The following is an 18,699-nucleotide window of genomic DNA, read 5'->3' as shown; positions in this document are numbered from 1 at the left end:
AAAGTAGGAAAAGGAGTTGTCACCGAGCAGAAACGGGAGCTGGAAGCATGTAAATATAATAATAACCACTGCAGTCAAAAAGAGTGCCTGACGAGCCCAGCTGTAAGTAAGCTATTAAGACTCGACTGTACACCGTGTTCGTGTTTTCCTCTGAAACAATAAGTTCCGTTGGAGCAGCCTTTCAACGCTTCTCTCTGTCTCTCGTTAGCAAAGTTGACCCAGACAACTACAGCTATGAGCCCGACCCGAGGTATTAGCCAGAGGTCCCTTTACTACGGTTCGGAGCCACGGACCTGTTTTATATATGCGCGCAATAGTTTTCTATACGAGATCGCTGCGAAAAGTGCAGCCTTACCTAATGTCCACCCTACTGTTACTCATTTATGTTAAGATTGAAACATCTAGTTGGTATTGGTATGGCGAGTAGCCTTCAGTAATAGTAATAAATCACACAGCAATAGTACATTCATGTAGTTGTATTCAGAATACATTACTTCTATAATCTTTGGTGGAATACTTTTTAAAACTAACCTTCCCAACACTGTTAACAGGTTAGCACCTCATACCACAGTGCACCAAAAGCAGTCTCATGAGCACTGGGAAGGACGAGCCCAGAGCCCAAAACAGACAGTGCAGGAAATGACAAGGTTAGTAATTGTATGGGGTCTTCACACACCCCTGTTTAGGGGTGTGTGAAGGGGGCAGGGGGGCTGGGAGGAGGTGTTGGCCGTCCGATTGGGATCTGGGATGTGGGGCCTACCTGCTACTGCGGAGCCTGGGGCGGCCTGCTTGCCTCCACCCCGGGGGAAAGGGTAACATCTCCTGGGTCTAGGTGCCGTTTCCCCCTCCAGGGGTGAGGGTACCTGGACCTGGGGTATAGAGTTTGTTTGGAGAGTGTGATTGTGTGTACAGTGTCCATGTATGTCTATCCCTACGTTGAGTGAGTGCTGAGTATTTGTATATGTGTGCATGAGGGTGGGAATGCATGTTTGTGTCTGTGTGTGCCTGTTTGTCTGTGTTTATATGTCAGGTCGGGTCTTATACTCCACCTCTCTGGGAACTCCCAGGCCCTCCAAGGCCTATCTCCCCTTACCACACTCCCTGTCAGTAACTGATGCCCTCAGGGGTCGGTGCGTTGGTGGTTCTTGGTGTCCGGGGCTGGGCGCTCAGTACCAGCTCACTCCCGGTGACTACTTGGCGGGGCCTGGTGCCTGTTGCTCGGTCAGGCCTCTTCCGGGGCAAAGGGGACCTCGGGCCTCCGGTCTCTGGGCCTGCGGCTCGGTTCGCTCTGGTACAGCTGGCTGCTGCAGAGCCGGCGGGCACGCCACTGCAGCCCCCTCTGGCTTCTGCTCCGTGGCTACTGGGTGACCACTCATCTGGGGCTCTCCTCAGCTCTTCCCAGGAGGGTGGCACGGATGCCCCTCCGGTGGTCCTCCTTGGGCTCTCGCACTCTGGGGCCTCTGGATGTCTGGAGGCTGGATCTCCTCCATGCCTGCTTCATGCCCTGGGGGACGGGGCTATGGCTCTCTACAGCCTCTAGCAGACCATTACATGGGGAAACCTTTTGAATACTAGCGCGATGATCCACACAGGTGTGCACTGTTCATAGACATAAACTACACCTCTATTGGCTGCTATTTCCAAGCACATTATGCGCTGTCGGTCCTGCTTGCTACACAACAACATTCAATATTTAGTATTTACTGCTGTTTACACTTCGCTAGATTAACGTGATGGTGTTGTGTTTAGTATGTTGCTCTGTTTTGTTTGCTTCTTTTCTTTTCTTTTTCTCTCAACAGGTGATCCAGGAGACTTTTTTTTCTCTTTCTCTTTTTAAGTGCCCTTTCTCACTGTCCCTCTTCCCTTCTGTTTTTCTTTTCCTTCATCTTTCTTTCACCCTTTCCTATCCCTCAGTCATGTCTGTCCCATCTGTAACAACTGAAAATAAAATAAAATAAAATAAACAATAACAACAAAGGTTGATCAAATGGACCAATACGGCAAGGCCGTGATGATCCATTTGGCAATGGATCAGACCCAGCAACACTCTCAGACAAAAACTGGTTCACCTGAAAGACAAAACTCCAAAACACAGACTTAACAATGTGGTGTATGCTGTACAGTGCAGCGAGGAATGCCCAGACCTCTACATTGGGGAGACCAAACAGCCACTTCACAAGCGCATGGCACAACATAGAAGAGCCACCTCCACAGGACAAGACTCAGCAGTCCATCGGCATCTTAAGGATAAAGGACACTCTTTCGAGGATGCCAATGTTCACATTTTGGACAGAGAGGACAGATGGTTTGAAAGAGGAGTGAAAGAAGCCATCTATGTCCACTGTGAGCGACCATCTTTGAACAGAGGCGGGGGTTTACGACACCAACTCTCTGCCATCTATAATCCAGTTTTGAGTTCCCTCCCCAGACGCCTTAACGCCCACTCACATCCTGGGCCATCTGACCTCAGGAATTCGCATGATAAGGTGGGGCCAGGTTTCACAATGATCTCACCCGAAACTCTGGCTGATTGGGACCCACACCCAGTTTCACACCTTGGCTCAGGCGATTAGAGGATCATCAGGGGGTCCTTTTGTCCCTCTGTGGGGGGATACTCCCACTAGGTTTAAATCTGGGACTCCCCACCATTTGACCTTAGAACTGAAGAAGCTTCTCAGATGAGAGGTGAAACGTCTTCAAGTAACTTAAAGAAGTCCAGACGCTTTTCTTTGCAAGCTCCTTTGACTACGATGACCTGGATGACTGAGAACCTTCACAGATATTTGGCAAGGTAAATCCATTGGGTATCCTTGTTGGTCTTCAGACAACAATTCTGACGGCTAAAGAACCAAATGGGACAGGCAAAAAAAAATTTTTAAAAAAATTGTATGGTGAAAATGATACTTTTAGTTATCTTGATTGGCAAAAGAAAAGTAAATACAAAATCTGCTTCTGACATATAGAAGGACCGCTGGACCTCTGAGCATCTGCCACTCCCGAACAGACACATGCAATTTGTCCGTGACCGCAGCCGCGCCGTCAGTGTTTTCTCCACTCATAGGTCAGCATTATAATATATGCAAATACATGCGGGTCAGAATCCCCGGCCCCCAGCGCGCCCCCGGATGCCAAAACAGTGCCAGCAGAGTGAAACTGAAAAATGGTTTGAAACCGAAAAATGGATTGAAACAAAAATTGTAAGCGAAAACAAAAAAATTCCAGTTTCAATTAATTGTTTTTCACTATCAATTTTTTTTTTCAGTTTCAATACAAGATTTTTCAGTACATTTATTTCAGTTACAATATTTTTTTTTCGGTTTCATTTCAAGGTGGCATCGTTCTGATCCCATAGTTTCCTCTCATTGCCACACTATCCGTACACACACATGCACAACTTTAGAACAAAGGCCTGTTGGGAGATGTTTTTGTTCACCATTCCCCACAGACTTGCAATCAATAAAAAAGCTCAGAGCCTGTTAACCTCCCTGAACTATTTAACACCAGCTGGTCCCTATTACTCAGACCAGTCGATGATGTTTGTCACTTAATGCGATTAGTACAGTTTCCTATTAAGCCTATCAGAGAGCTCTGCCTGTTACTGAAGGGGTCAGCATTTGGCAGCTAACTTGCACTTGGCCTTCTTTTGACTAGCTAAAGAGTTAAACATTAATTATCTCTTTTTCTCTGTTTATTGGTGTTTTTCCATTTTTTTTCTGTTTATTGGTGTTTTTCCATTTTTTTCTCTTCTTTACCTTTCTATATTATTTGTCTCGTCAGTTCTAATAGCATTTTTGAATTTTGTATCTGATAGGAAAAGCTGCATGATTCTCCTGAGAGCTACATTTTAGTAGATAAGGAAGAGTACTTTGAACATTAAAACCAAAACAATGATACAAAATAGCCTAACGGACTATGTAGAGTTTGGTGGTTATTCTCTGTGGTGCTCCTTACTACTAATCGGTGATTATGTTAGGATACATCTTGATTTACTGCAGCTGTGAAAGGTTTTGCACTAAAATGTCACTCTGTAGGGTTCATCATACAGTAAAAATGCTCCCTTATCTGGAAAAGGAGTAGTTGCTCAGAATAGCTCAGAATCCTGAGTGATATGGGTAAAACCAGCCAAGGCAGAGAGATCAGCTCGCACCTGCAGGGATTACAGCAGGCCTACCACTGTACACATCTTTGCCCCTGACTTCACACATTTAAAAGAGCTGTTCGAATGTCAGCATCATTTTGGAGCGATGATAGAAGTGATTATTTCTGTTTATTTATTTATTTTTTAAAATTTTTTAGATGTTTGCATGCACACAGTTATTATGCTTCACACCTAACTGTAATTTACTGATTTGATCGAGCGTAAACACCAAGGTATCGATGACTTCCTCAGCTTCATCAGCCAGCTGAAGAGGCGGGTCCGCTCAAATGCCACCTTCGCTGATTTCCTGTAGGCAGAAGACAGAAGGTCAATGGATTGACAATTCAGTTGGCTGGCAAGTCAAACAAAGAGGTGGATCCTTTCTCTCTTCTCTGCCCTTTCATTGGTATCGTATTTCTTTGGTAAAATTTTGTTCAAGCGTGTCCGTGAGTTTTCTGCGTTGGGAGTCGAGGGTGTGTAAGGGTGGTTTGGGTTTCAGAAAGATGAAAAGAGCGATTATCAATTGATACCCTGTGTAGTGTGCATCTTGCTTGTGGCACTGCTGGTGCCATGAAATGCTCCCTTTGTGAATTTCCAATGAGTTGTTAAACATAGGGGAGGTATCATCAGCAAAGCAATAATTTATACAGTGAACATGATTCAGTACAAAAGGTTATACGCACTTCATAATTTCCACTTTTTTAAGGCTTGGGCCATTTGCAGGCTGACATGTACTGAATAAATATTTGACATTTTAAGTAGTTTTAAATTTCACTGGTGTAATTAACTCAAACAGGCCATTTTAATTCTGGTAATTGACTTGAGACATTTGACATTTTATTATGAAGTGTCACCCGTCATACATGTATTTTTCTAGTTTAGCCAGAATGCTTTCTGGTAGTTAGATTATTTTTTTTAATCTGGAAATGCACCATTTGAGCGATCCACTTTTTCTTGTTACCACATTACAGATAATTCTAATTTTCTTTTTACCTTCCAGCCTTTGGAACTAAAACACTATTAAGTACTTTCAGGCTTCCCATTCTTCTCTTCCTGCTCAGTAGAGCCCATAGGCCAAGATGCATGCTTGCCACATTACTCTGAAAAAACGCATTGATATTCTGCCCACAAAGTGTTCTTTGTAGTGTTTTCCACTGAATATGGACTACACTCCTTTTACGTAGTCTGTTTTAACCAGGAAAAGACAGGCAACGGTTGCTTGAAATGAAACATCTCTTGTAGTAGATATATACTAGGTGCTAGGGTGCAAGAGCAGAGCTGAATGTCAATGCCATAGCTAATGCAAGAGAACAAATTGTTGTTTTCTTGCAGGGGAAATACCAGGGTGTGCTCACGTCTACAAAAATCAAAATCCGGTGCCACTCTGCCCGCAAACTTTTTCTTTTCTTTTTTTCCATTAGCCATATGTCTTGCCAGTGTGAAGTGAAGAAGACAACAATTTCTCTGCCCAGGAAAAGACATGGATGTTCACACCATGCACTGTTGTTGTTCAGGACAAGAAGGGGAAATGAGAAAAATTATTTGATAGTGAGCCATTGTTGCAGTACACTCATTCTAATTGGCTGCGTTGTTGTGGCTGCAATTGCTTGAAATGAGTTTCCTCCAGAGAGTTTTGGATTTATTTGGAATTATACTGTCAAGCAAAGGCAAAAACATCTTATAAAAGATCCATTTATGATGTCATGCCACATATTCTAGAAAATTTTTAGCATGAAAGTGAACAAGAACAGAGGTCTCGTATAAATACAGCGATTTAGTTTGACGACTGAATCGGAAATTTCACCTTTTATCTTTTGCAAATGATTTGTTTAGTGAATGAGTAGTCCAGAGATGACAGATTTCTGTCACAGAGGGTTATAGCACAATGTAACTCAACATGTCTGAATTGTTTTGCTATTTCCATAATCATTTGTAGAGCTACTTAAAGCAGATCTCGTCTGTGTACACTCATCAGACACTGTGAGTACCGTGAACTCATTGCTACGTTCAAGTAACTGGTTTCAGATGACTTGACCTGACTGTGATGTGTTGCATTATCCTGTTGGAAGCAGTCATCAGAAAACAAGTACACTGTGGTCGTAGAGGGATGAACATGAACAGCAAAAATACTCAAAGAGTGTGCAAAGAAAATATTTGCCACACGATTACACCACCTACTCCAGCATGAACTGTTGATACAAAGCGTGTTGTTTATGCCAAACTGATGGCAAATTCAGACCCTATCACTCAAATGTCGCAGCAGAAACTGAGACTCATTAGACCACATGATGCTTTCCCAATTTTCTATGGTTCAGTTTACTGATTCTGTGTGAATTGTGGTCCGAGTTTCCTGTTCTTAGCTGACAGGAGTGGTGCCCAGTGTGGCCTTCTCCTGCTATAGCTCACTTGCTTTAAGATTTAAGATGTTTAAGTTACTGTTACCTTTCTATCAGCTTGACAGTGTCTTGCCATTCTCCTTTGACCTCTGGAATCATGTCTTTACGTCCACTCGTTGGATGTTTTCTCTTTTTTGGACCGTTCTCTGCAAACCCAATAGATAGCTGTTAGGAACAACCCCAATAGATCAGCATTTTCTTAAATACTCAGACCAGCCTGTCTGGCATCAACAGCCATCCAGTGTTCAAGGCCACTTAACATCACTTAGTTTGATCTTCAGCAAGTAGTCTTGACAATGGCTGTGTGCCTAAATGCACTAAATTGTTGCCATGTGATTGGCTGATTAGATATTTGCACTAACAAGTAGTTGGGCAGGTGTACCTAACAAAAAATCTGTTGACCGTATGTAGTTTTTGGAAATTGTGCCTTCCCCATGTATTTAGTGGCTGCTACTTTAATCTATTAAAGTATTTGGCACAGTTTTACACCGAGTTGCATTCTGCTACAGCCTGCCAGTGTTGAAAAGGCAAAGCAATAAAGCAATTTACAGGTGGAGACAAAACTTTTGCAGAGGAAGGCAAATCTCTATAAATTTCAGTTACACCTTTTTGCTGATGCTCCTTATCAGAGTGGTTGACTTTATGCCTTTAGTGTCTTTAGAATTGATTTTTAGAGTGTCTGTTGACCCTATTGGATTGGATGGTCCCACTCTCAGGGAGGCAGGATGTAAGTAGCTTTATAGGGCAGCAATTAATGAGATTTTGGTACAGCATCGATCTGTATGCTGGTAGAAGAATGGAGTTAAGCATCAAGTCCTCACATGTTAATAAAAAAAGTTTCTTCTCTGATATGGAATTGTAGATTAGGTTTAAAACTCTCCACTATATTGTTAACAGAGGTATGAAGATAAATACTGGGGTATTTTTTTAAATGTATAGAATTCCTCCTATACATAACACCAGGCTTTGTAGAATGAGGGCATTGTCGCAGAGTATGTCTCTATGGCAGCATATTGTTTCCATCATGAAAAAATAAATAAATAAACAATAAGAAATGTGAGGTACTTTAACAGTGGGGGAGTAATTCTGTGTATCTGTAATGTAAATGTAAAGAATCTCTATTTAATTTGCTGGATGTAGCTCAGGTCTGTTTCTCTTCAGACTGCAAACTACTCTGCTGTCAGTAAGCCATGCCACCGGTGAGGCTGCTGAACAAACAGAGAGCACAGGGTTATGCATTTTTGATGCCCACGATGGCTACCGTTTCCTTGCTTAGGGACTTGTGTGGCTGCAGCAAGAGGAACTCTGTGTCTTCAGGTCTAGCTTCTGAATAAGTGTTAAGTGTCGCATTAAAATGAATGTCCAAATCAGCAGGGAGAAGCAGACTCTGCTACGAGCTCCTAATCTCTCCTTTCAGCCCCACTTATCTGCACTATCTCAGAGGGAAGTTCTCCAAAGGTGGCACAGTTTGAAGTCCTTGTGCCCTGCCCTTGAAGGCTCTCACCCCTTTCCCCAGACATGTAATCAAAAAGTTTCTTCCTATCTCTTCTGCTCATGCCATTTCTGCTCTTTTTTACACATGGTAAGCTGTGTGCTATTCTTAAGACATGTTTTGGGTTATGGGGTTATGTATACAACGTATGTATGATGAGTTCATATGTTTGAGTGTGTGTTTGTAAACAGTTCACTGACTAGTAGGCTCTCCACATTCAAACTCATCCTGTATATAACAGCGCTGAATCTGAATCAGATGGCAAAAGTCTAGTAATAATACTGTTCGTTTGTTCCCTACCTACAGATGTTTTCATATGAAGCCTCACCAATCATGAGGACTGCACCTTTTCATTTTAATAGCAGCCCACTAAGATCCTTGGGGGCTGGTCCCTGTCATTCAGGCACTGAACAGACATTATTGAGGAAGGTAATTGGCAGGGAGCCTCATCTCTGGAGGTTTCCCTGGGCCTCAGTGATCTGTCAGAGGACTGTGAGACTCTGCTATTAATCAGTATAGGGATAAGAGAAAGGAGGGATGTGCCAGCATTGGCCCAAACCTTTACCTTTTCTTCCCCCTGACAGAAAAATCCTTACCTAATCAAACTGCCCCTTCTAATCTACGCTTAGCATCTTTGTGTAAGGTGGCTCACATAAAATGAGGGTAACACTTCTTAAATGAGAAACTGTATGAATACAAAATTGCTAGTTTTTCAGTGAACTGAAAGAAATATTCCATTGGATGTAAACATGTCATTTAGCATAGGCTATACTTGTCCACATCAAATCCACACAGTGTCTGCATTATTATTTTCAACTTTTTTTCTTATCTGGGATTAAATTAGTAAACTGTTTTACTGACATTTTGCAGGCAGTGCCTTACATGTTACAATAAGATTAAAGGCTAAGTGGATTTGTAAACTGAGGCTCACACTAAACTATATCCATTAGTTAAAAAACCAGCTGCTTGGAAGGGGTTACTGGTGTACATGGGTATGTGTGCCTGGGTCTATGTGTTTTGTAGCTTGTATTTGTTTTTATGTAATCCTCTCCTTTATATAATTTATAAGCAATTTGTTGTTTTAAATGTGCTTTAATTAGTTAAATGAATTCAAATTGGATTCGACTGGATTCATTGATTTAGTTTTGGTTGGTTTTTGGTTAAAAAAAACAAAAACTCCAAGTCCACAGAAAGTGGTCACCGTCACTCAGACTGTCACAGATATTTACACAGCTAGTTCCTGCAGTTATTGGATACACAGGTTAAATATGTTTGCTTTCTCCTCACTCCTAGCCCGGGTTTTTCGAGGTCTTGCTGCGGTTTTTCCCGTGGCCTAGTGCTTGCTCAGAAGAGATCTTCTGATTATTGTTTTTTTTTCTTTTCTAATATTGTAGGGTGTTACAATATTAGCACATTGAGGCAACTATTGTGGTTATCTGGCACTATACAAATAAAACGGAATTTAATTGAACTAAATATGTTGGAGAAAGAATCCAAACTGCCAGATCATTCTCGAGATGGCAATGATGGAGTCCAAAAACTAGTGAAATACATACTCTGGCAGAAGTTTTCAAGCCTCTTCTTTGTCTATACGAAACATGCACTGAAAAAAAGGCCATGTTGGATTTACTTGATTCAATAGTGGACATTGGTTGCACACAAATGTTTTGCTTTGGCAGAAACTTAAACAACTGAGTTAAATCAACACAACTTTTTCATATTCAGTAAACCTGTGCATTTTGTGTTCATAAAACGCGATTGAAACATATTCAGATGAAGTAAGTTGAGCTCTTGGAATATTTTAATCCTTCACAATTTTGTCATTTTATTTCAACACTATTCAATAACTTTTACCCCAATACTACTTGGTCACTTAAATACTACATGCTGTCTTCATATTACATAATGTTCAACAAAGTCTAGATCCTGGTTACCATGAAAATTGAATGGGTCTTCAACAACTACCATCCTTCTATCTTTATCCTGGTTGCAGGAGGGCTGGGAAATAACCCTGAAGTAATAGGTTACAAGGCAGGGTACACCCTGGACAGCTGACCAGTCTATCACATAGAAACAAACAACCATTTACACTTACATTCACAGGTAATTTAGAATCACCAGTTAACCCTGACTCTAATAACTGCATGACTTTTAACTGCGGGAGGAAACCAGAATACCCAGAGAGAAACCTGCAAAATGTGGATTTGAACACAGGACCTTCTTACTGTGAAGCAACAGCACTAACCACCATGCCAACAATCTAGGAAATGTAGGAAAGCTATAATTTCCTGTATTTGATGCAGAATTGTTTTGTTTTTGTAATAATACACAATAAATAGCAATAGCATGCACGTGGTGCGTGTGTAGTTGTCTGCCTCTTATAACTCCAGTGATTTTCCTGCAGTTTGAAATCTTGTGCGATCTTGTGAATTTCATGAGTTCAGCAACTAACCGCTCTTACTAGATTGTATCAGGTCGTCTCAACAAGAAGAAATTAAGTTGTTGAAATTCGTACAGATTCTTCATGATTTAGTTACGTTCATAGAAACATGAAATTATTGTGTTTAAATTACAAGTTAGACTTTTTTAATGTAACAACTACCCAATTTACTTTTTTTTGGTATACTAAAAAAAGTAGAGGTGGCTGCTCAACTTGACTGAGATGGATGCCTTCCTGAAACCACGATCTAAAGAGCGCGAGTCTGAAACCCGTGCAGTGTCGCGGGATTTAACATTGATATTTTATTGACTTACTTCACTTGAACATGATATGAACAATTTAATCTAGCCTCTCTGCATATCATGTAGTTTCTACACTATATAGTTACACTTAACTTTAAAGCATGAGGCAATTGTGTTAAATACATGCAAGATGCTTACGTAAATCCAAGAGCTGGACAATCCCTTTTTTTCAGTGTGGGTTATCTTTTAAAATGAACATAACATGAGTCACTTAGCATGGCCGGGTCACACCAACATTAGTCTGTTTCAGTGCTTTTGCAGACTGCTTGGTTTGTGCTTTTAAAGGCTCATTACAACAGATGTTTTTGTTATGTAGCATAGTGTTACAACAATTTGACAACTTGCCACTTGAACTATATTGACACATTTTGTAAAGACTATTTTGTAAAAATGTGTTGTTCTGAATTAAAAGGAGCAAACAATGACTTTGGCTGGGAATTCAGATAAAGAATCTTATGTTAAGTACCTTCATTTATCCATAAATGTGGGCAAAAAAGGAAAAACAACAACAGAACCAATCATTACCCTCAACACCTAATCCCATATGTCTCACTGATTACTTGCTCGGTCCCAGATAGATACGGCATGAACATTGTTTTGCAAGTCAATAACACAGTAATTGTGTGTAGTATATAGGAATCGTCTTAGTAGAGGTCATGGTAGTGAAATCTTTCTATGCTATTTGACTTTATGTTTTGCTCAGGGAAGCTGTATGTGCCTCAGAATGCAAAGCTGCCTCTTTTCTCCAACTGACGGAGGGGAGATTGTAGCAGATGCCTGACCCTCTCCCAGTGAGGTTATTTCTAATTTGTTTTCCCCCCCTTTCTCCAGTGGGGACTTCAAGAGGAAAGGAAATTATTCCCAAAATACTATATTCAACATTTTACATCCATTTTCTTTTTCAAAAATTCTGATTTGTTCCTGAAATTGTGATTGTTCTGTCAAGCTTTAATCAGACCAGTGAGCTTGCTTTGTGTCATGCTTTGGATACAGATGACTGAAGTACAAAGACACCCCCAGGCTTTGAGATCATCTTCCAAAATGACCCACAAGATCAAAAGAATGCCAGACATTTATGATAAACAAAGTTCACTTGTATGAACTTCAAAATGGATGAACGTAATCAAAAGACAAGAACTGACTTGATGATTGATCTGGGATAAATGGCATTTCCTCTGGCTGAGAGAGTTATTTCTCTAGTCAATATATGTATCTACCCTGATGAGTCAAAACAGTAAACCCACCTTCCTGAAGTTTCGTCTGACAAAACAGCTTTGATCTGGTGAGGCATGGACTTCAAAATTGTTCTAGTACCAGGTATGTTAGCAGCAGTTATAGCACTGTGCTAAAGTCTCCAACCATCTCTTATTTCCTCAAATTGTGGTTCCAAAAAGCCAGACTTTTTTTTGTTTTTTGTTTTTTTTAGGCCTTTGGCTGGTTTTTCACCTATTTTCAGTACAGCCCAGGGAAAACATGAACAGGATCTATGTTGTTTGTTTGTTTGCTAAGTGATTTTACACTGATCCATGAATCCTCCAAGCCTGAAAAGGCTCCTGTGGAAGTGGTGAACCAGTGCTGGGTCTACACATAACAGACAACTAACCAAAGAGCCAATTTTAAATTGTATCATTACACAATTTATTACTATGAGTCAGTTGAAAAACAGTTCCTGGTTTTTTGAATCTATGAAAAATGCAAACTATAACACATCCCAGTTATTTTAGGCATAAAATAGTATTTTAGCACCAACAAAGTGATTCTCAAAAAGCTATTAGCAAAAATTTGGCATATCTCAGCATGGTGTCTGGTGCCACAGGAGTTTGACCGTTTGTCTGCTATTACAAACTCACGCCATCCTTTCTTCTCTATATTTTTGAAAATGTGTGGTAAAACAAAAATTCAAGGAAACCATGAATCAGCATTTGATTATTACCTTTGAAAGGATGATGCTGACAAAGTGAAACAGAGTAATTCTCATTGTAGTTGATTTTTGAAAACAACAAAACAAAGCAAAAGCATAGATGACAACACTATTGTATACAATGGTAGACTGGTACATAATTTATTTTTATGTGTAAACAAGCGAACAAAGCAGAAAATCTAGATTTTTGAAGGGATACTGCTCTCGAAACACACGGAGAGATTAAGTCGTGCATTTTTATTATAGTACCTTTAAGTTTTGGAAGCTTTTGGAAGATTCATGATAATGTTTTTCAAACATGAAGCATAACGTTGGTCCCCTTTTGCTGCTCGTTCAGTGAATTTTGTTTGGAGTGTGATGAAACTTCCAGTTTAGGAATCTGATACATTGCTTGTCCGAGAACATGCCGTCGGGTGAAGAGGAAAATGCATGTTTTGCATTTTTTGTAGAATTTGATTACTTGCTCTTTTAGCTGTGTTTAGTGTTCGTACAAATATCTTTTAGGTGAGATTTATTTTTTATTTATACAACAAACCTGGTGTCACATCCTGTGAAACCAGAAGTTCACTCCTCGGGATTTAGGAGGTTAAAAAGAATTTGTGTAAACTGGGCCAGAAAGGACAAAAGAAGGATGCATCTGACCCTGCAGTTGATCAATCTACTGTTTGCTAAAGTCTCATCAGAAGTGATCTCAGCAGAAAAGAAAGTCATTCTTAAAGAAGGGAAAGAGGGGGACCTGAGGCATGCCAATAACACAAGAGCTGGTCTGAAAATCACTGGCAACAGGTCTAATTAGTTATTAATTCAATTTTGAAATTTCTGGTTTAAATTGTCATCAATATGCATGGAGGAGGTCAGCCAAGAGGTACACCAATGCGTTTCTATAGAAATCTATAAGACATGGTGGAGGCTCTGTCATTGGTTGGTGTTCCACTTAAGTCAATGGTGTTAAAGATCTCATCAAAAAGCATGACAAAACTGAAAATACACTGAATAATCAGTAAAAGCATACCTGGATATAAAACACACACACAATGGAACACAGTAATGGACTGGCCTCTCTACAGCGCACACCTCAAAATTATTGAAGCAGTTGGACATCATCTTGACAGAGAATATAACAATGTGTGCAAACAGTAGATGGTTGCACATTTTAATCAATCACTACACCTGTTTCCCACTTCCAAAAATAAAAAGAAGCAAGTAGTGACTTTGTGCTGTACTTGGGCTGCTTTCTGTGTCATATCCCTCAGATGCTTGATCAGATTTAAAGATCATGTTTGGCATGTTCTTTATGACAGTGTGGCAGGGCACTGCACATAACACTGCCATGAAGGGTTGTTCATAGTCTGCAACAAAGCGTGGGAGGGTGGTCAGAATAAGATCTTCATCAATGCTAGGACCACAGCATTTGGTGGCTGGCCTTCCTCCCATAATTCATCTACTGCCACATCATCTTTGGGTAAATCTTTTTGACATCGCTCCATTTTCCAGTGGCCATGCTGATCAATTGTAGGCGTTTTATTTGGTGCAGGGGCCAATACACAGCTCTATTCATGATAAGCTGTGACGCACTTTATTCTGACACCTTTTCATTATAGCTGCTATTAGGTTATGAGTAATTTGCAGTACAGTAGTTCTCCTGAAGGATGAGAGCAAAGAGGCCGGCCTTTGTTGCCCACACACTTAGAGTAGGATCTGTCTTTTTATAAAGACAACAAAGTCTCACAAACTCCCCTTACACATAGCTTAACAACTTTTTTAAATATCTGCCATACTTCTAGCTTCTTTAGCTGACTGTGTATCAATTTCTATAGCTTTCAGTCAGTCCAGGGGAGGAAATTTTACCTTACCCTTAGTCTTAAAGCTGCTCAATATTTATGTGAGGCTTAAGCAGCATTGCATAGAATTTGTGGAAACACTCCAGCTTTCTTCCTGCAGGGAACATGCATGCTAGTATGAAATTTGTTCGCTTTGGTGAGAAAATAAGGCTCATTAAAATCTCCAGGGATCCACAAATGTCTGCAGAAACTTTAAAGGAAATCTGTTCCAATGCTGAGAAATTTAAGTCTGAGAAAAAGTTAGTAGACTGACCTTATGAGCTAAGTTTGGATTAATTTCCCTGCCCACATTAATTCTTGTCCAGTTTATTTCCAGATCATCCACCTACAAGTGTGCATGACATTTTCTCTGTCCATCGTGTGCACAAAGCTGTTTTCCATTTGCCAGTCATAGCATTTAGCGTTTTTTGCTGAGCAGGAATAGCAATTAGATACACACATGTCTCAAGGTCAAACATAATGGCTTCCTTTATAAACAAGACATCACCAGGCTGTGGTCTAAAAAACAATTGTTTTTATAGCAATAAAAGCACTGGTATTAGACTGATAAGATTTTTCTTACTGTAGTGGGGATTTAATGAGACTGAGTTGAGTACTAAAAGTAAATATTTCCAGAGCTGCATGCTGTGTTTAGTTGGAATCTCTCCTTGTGACTCATAATGTAGTGCGCAAAGTAAAAGAATGGTGCCACATCATCTTTATAAGCTTGTTTTCATTAGTATAAGCCAATGATGACAGCTCAGTGTAATCTTAAAAGGCAAACAGCATCACAGCTCCTATCTAGGTCTATTGTTTCTCACAGCTTTTATTCAGCATTTACTCTGAATGCACTGCACCATGGACATCTCACATTAATTCACATGGATTAACATGAAGAAAAAAAATTATATATATATATATATATATATATATATCCTCTTGAGTTTTTTTTCCACATCATCAGCAATGGCTGAAGAAATGGGACCTGTCAAAATATTCATCATCGCTGTCAAAAAAAATCCCATCAGTATTCATCAGTTGGGCAAAATGTGAATCTGCTTATCATCCCTCATGGGCTGCTTATAAGGGTCAGTGAAAGACAGATCCTGCATATTGAGCTGACATAGAAACATCGTTGCACTACATCCATTCTTTTACACAGCCAGTAATATATATTTTTCTTTCCAAACATCACTGAAATGTACATCTAGTACATATAATATCTGTCGATTCTACTGATTTTCCCCTGTATTTACAATCGGGGGAATACAATCAAACTTAACAACAATGTCAAGTGTTTATTGGATTGGAGAAAGATGTCATCCAATGCAACAGTGCGCAAAGGCTCGCTGTGTTTTTAATAGATGTAGACAACAGCGTCTGTGGCACAGATTAATCGTTACAGCAGAGGCTTTTTCAAGTGTCACATACAATTTTTAACAGGTTGAATGTGCCTGCATATAAAATATCTTCATTCTCAATGCAGCAGCACTCTTTGTTTGCATCAGCTCGGAAGAACAAATTCGCTGAATCACGATGAGAGAGATAACTTTGATGCTCTTATATTTTTCACTCTGGACTGAATGTAAACCTTGTCATCCTGCACTGAACAGCAATAGCTGTAGTGCATCAAAGGTTCCCCACTATTACATACAGACTCACAATGTTGGAGTCTGGGTCTGCTTAAAGTGGAGTATTTATGTTAAGTGGTGGAGAGGTGATTGTGTATGCCTTGGCTTGGTTGGCATTCTTTTTGTGTGATTGCCGTAATGTATCACTCCAAAGGGAATTTTGCACACACCTGAGTGCTGACTAGATGTGCTAATTAAGTGAGCCAACAGCTTAATCCCCAGAGACATTTCCATTTAAAGCTTTCTTTTTCTCACATAACATAGAAAAATATATACCTTTCAAAAATTCAAATAAAGTGAGATGAAAATAGAAACTTTTTAAATTATCAGTTTAATTAATACAATAAGGTTTTTCATGATATCACTAGAGTTCTGTCTATCTCCTGTGTTCCTAATGATTTGTCACTATATGTTTGTTGCTGGTCAAATAGAGTTAATAAGGTAGGATTCCACTGCTTCTGTCTATTTGCTGGTAGACTTTTCTTTGCCTCAGTCAACAGAAATCTGTAATTGTGAAACATAGTAATTGTGTTATCATGTTAAAATAACACTACTTTTAATACTACAGTTCAGCAGGACTGATAACTCTACTGCCCAGCTCCAACATTAGCATTATTGTTTTATTGTTAGACATAGATTCCAGTTTCAAGTTTATTCATTTATATAGCACTTTTAAAAACAACAGTTGTTGACCAAAGCACTACATAGTTAAAGCAGAAGACATAGCTGCTCAGTAATAACGCCACACACAGCTAATGTGGTTAGTTGCTAACAGTTCAATGGCTAAGGTTAACAGATGCGTTATAACTGTTGGATACTTAGATATTGGTGAAACAGAAGCTTTACTGACCTCTTGAATTCTTCAGAAAGAGTAGGATGACAATCTTTAAGATACTTCTTCAAGTATGCGATTCTACTGTTCACATGTTCAGCTGCTAGTGAGGAGAGAGGCTGTGTATTTCGTATGTGAAGTTGTGGCTGTGCTGGTCTAAAAAGGTTGTAAATGAGCATCTAATTCTATAGTAACGTTTAGTATCAATTAGTAGGGCTGTTCGATATAACGATATATATCGGATGACGATATAAAAACGTCTATCGTTTCATTTTACGCTATGGTTTGTTTCGTGGTGTCGCAAAATAAACTGTTTACGGCAATATTTTTTCATCCTTTTGATGGTCACTGTAGTGGCTATATAATTTTCTTAAAGTTCTCTCTTTCTCTTATATTTAATATAACCACACTACGGACGGACAAGCGCCTGTTTTTATGCGTTGTGGTTAGCAACAACGACGGTAACAGCATCGCAATAAAGCTTAAGATCCTGTTGAGACTTTTCAAAATAAACTGAATCACGTGAAAGAGCAGATTATTTACGGATGAGAAGTAAAAAAGAGCCGCCAAGTGCTAAAAAATAAACCTTAGACTCAAACGTTAGAACAGGCTTTTCCCCGCAGTACGGCGTGTAATAAATGCTCACAAAGAAAACGGCGGCTGTTACAACTTATGTCTAAAAATATTTGATAGCATTGCTTTCTGTGCAGATACTTTCAAAGAGCCGAAGTTCTATTAGGAATATAATGCCGTTGTTTCTGTTCTGGACACAGTTTGCAATTTAACATCACACTCTTGTCTTTTTGTGCAATAAAAATTACTCTACAAATGCTGCTGAAGTGTGTGACCCTCCTCCGCCTTTTACCCATCTGACATGCAGATAACTGAAGAACTAAGCTGTAATGTAATGGCTAAATTTACATTATTGCGTTACTGACAAATGTAATGCGATTACAGGAACACGTTACTTTGGTACATCCTACTCTGTAGATACGCTGCCTACAGTACCTATGGTGCAGATTAAAAAAAAATCATAAATACAAGTGCAGTAAACGGAAACAGAAACTAGATTCTATCAGTAGTTGATGTGCCAACCTTTGATAAATGCACCAATAATCTGACTATGCACTTTATCAGGGTACTTGGCAGGTAGGTTTGTTCCAAGCATTTTAAAACCTGCCAGACTTCTTCCGGGGCTTCAGACTGTCAATTGCTTCTGTCTCTTAATGTAATCCTAGACTCATTCCAGGATGTTGAAATCAATCACATTCAATCACAATATCCTGTGGGATGATGGGTATGACAGATTGGATTAGAAATCCAGTGATTAAAATGGTCATTAAGCAAAACCCCTGGTTTATATTCATTCTGCGAGGCACAGCACCTGTTCCACATATACTGTCAGATTAATGATATTCCTCTGCATGCAATCTTTGTCCTTGCTCTTTGTCTGCCTTGGCTCTATTTTTTCTGACTTTCATTCCTGACTTGCTAAGTTGTGCATCTAAAGATTATAGAGCCATACATGGAGGGAAATGATGTTACAGATAATCTGTGCAAAAGATTGCTGCACAATGCTGAGAAAAACCTGTTTGAATGCATGAAGGGAATTTAACTGTGACTGACGGAGAATGCATAATCGTTCCTTTTTCTTTTTCACGGGCTGTATGATCCACAGTTAGCGGTAACCCGTTTTCTACGCAATGCATAATTAGTCATCATAACCA

At 39.8% G+C, this 18,699-nt stretch overlaps 1 long non-coding RNA gene across 1 annotated transcript; it reads right to left on the bottom strand.

Moving 5' to 3' along the window:
• Positions 1-4,290: 4,290 nt before the first annotated feature.
• On the bottom strand, positions 4,291-17,162 carry LOC101483855 (uncharacterized). Its single transcript, XR_191071.2, has 3 exons — positions 16,991-17,162; positions 6,581-6,680; positions 4,291-4,445 (listed from the first exon to the last, which is right to left on the bottom strand). It is a non-coding gene; the product is annotated as an uncharacterized LOC101483855 (long non-coding RNA).
• Positions 17,163-18,699: the final 1,537 nt, after the last annotated feature.

The sequence above is a fragment of the Maylandia zebra genome, linkage group LG9 (assembly GCF_041146795.1).
Source record: "Maylandia zebra isolate NMK-2024a linkage group LG9, Mzebra_GT3a, whole genome shotgun sequence".
In the NCBI taxonomy this organism is placed as follows: Eukaryota; Metazoa; Chordata; class Actinopteri; order Cichliformes; family Cichlidae; genus Maylandia; species Maylandia zebra.
This window is presented reverse-complemented; position numbering and strand designations above follow the sequence as displayed.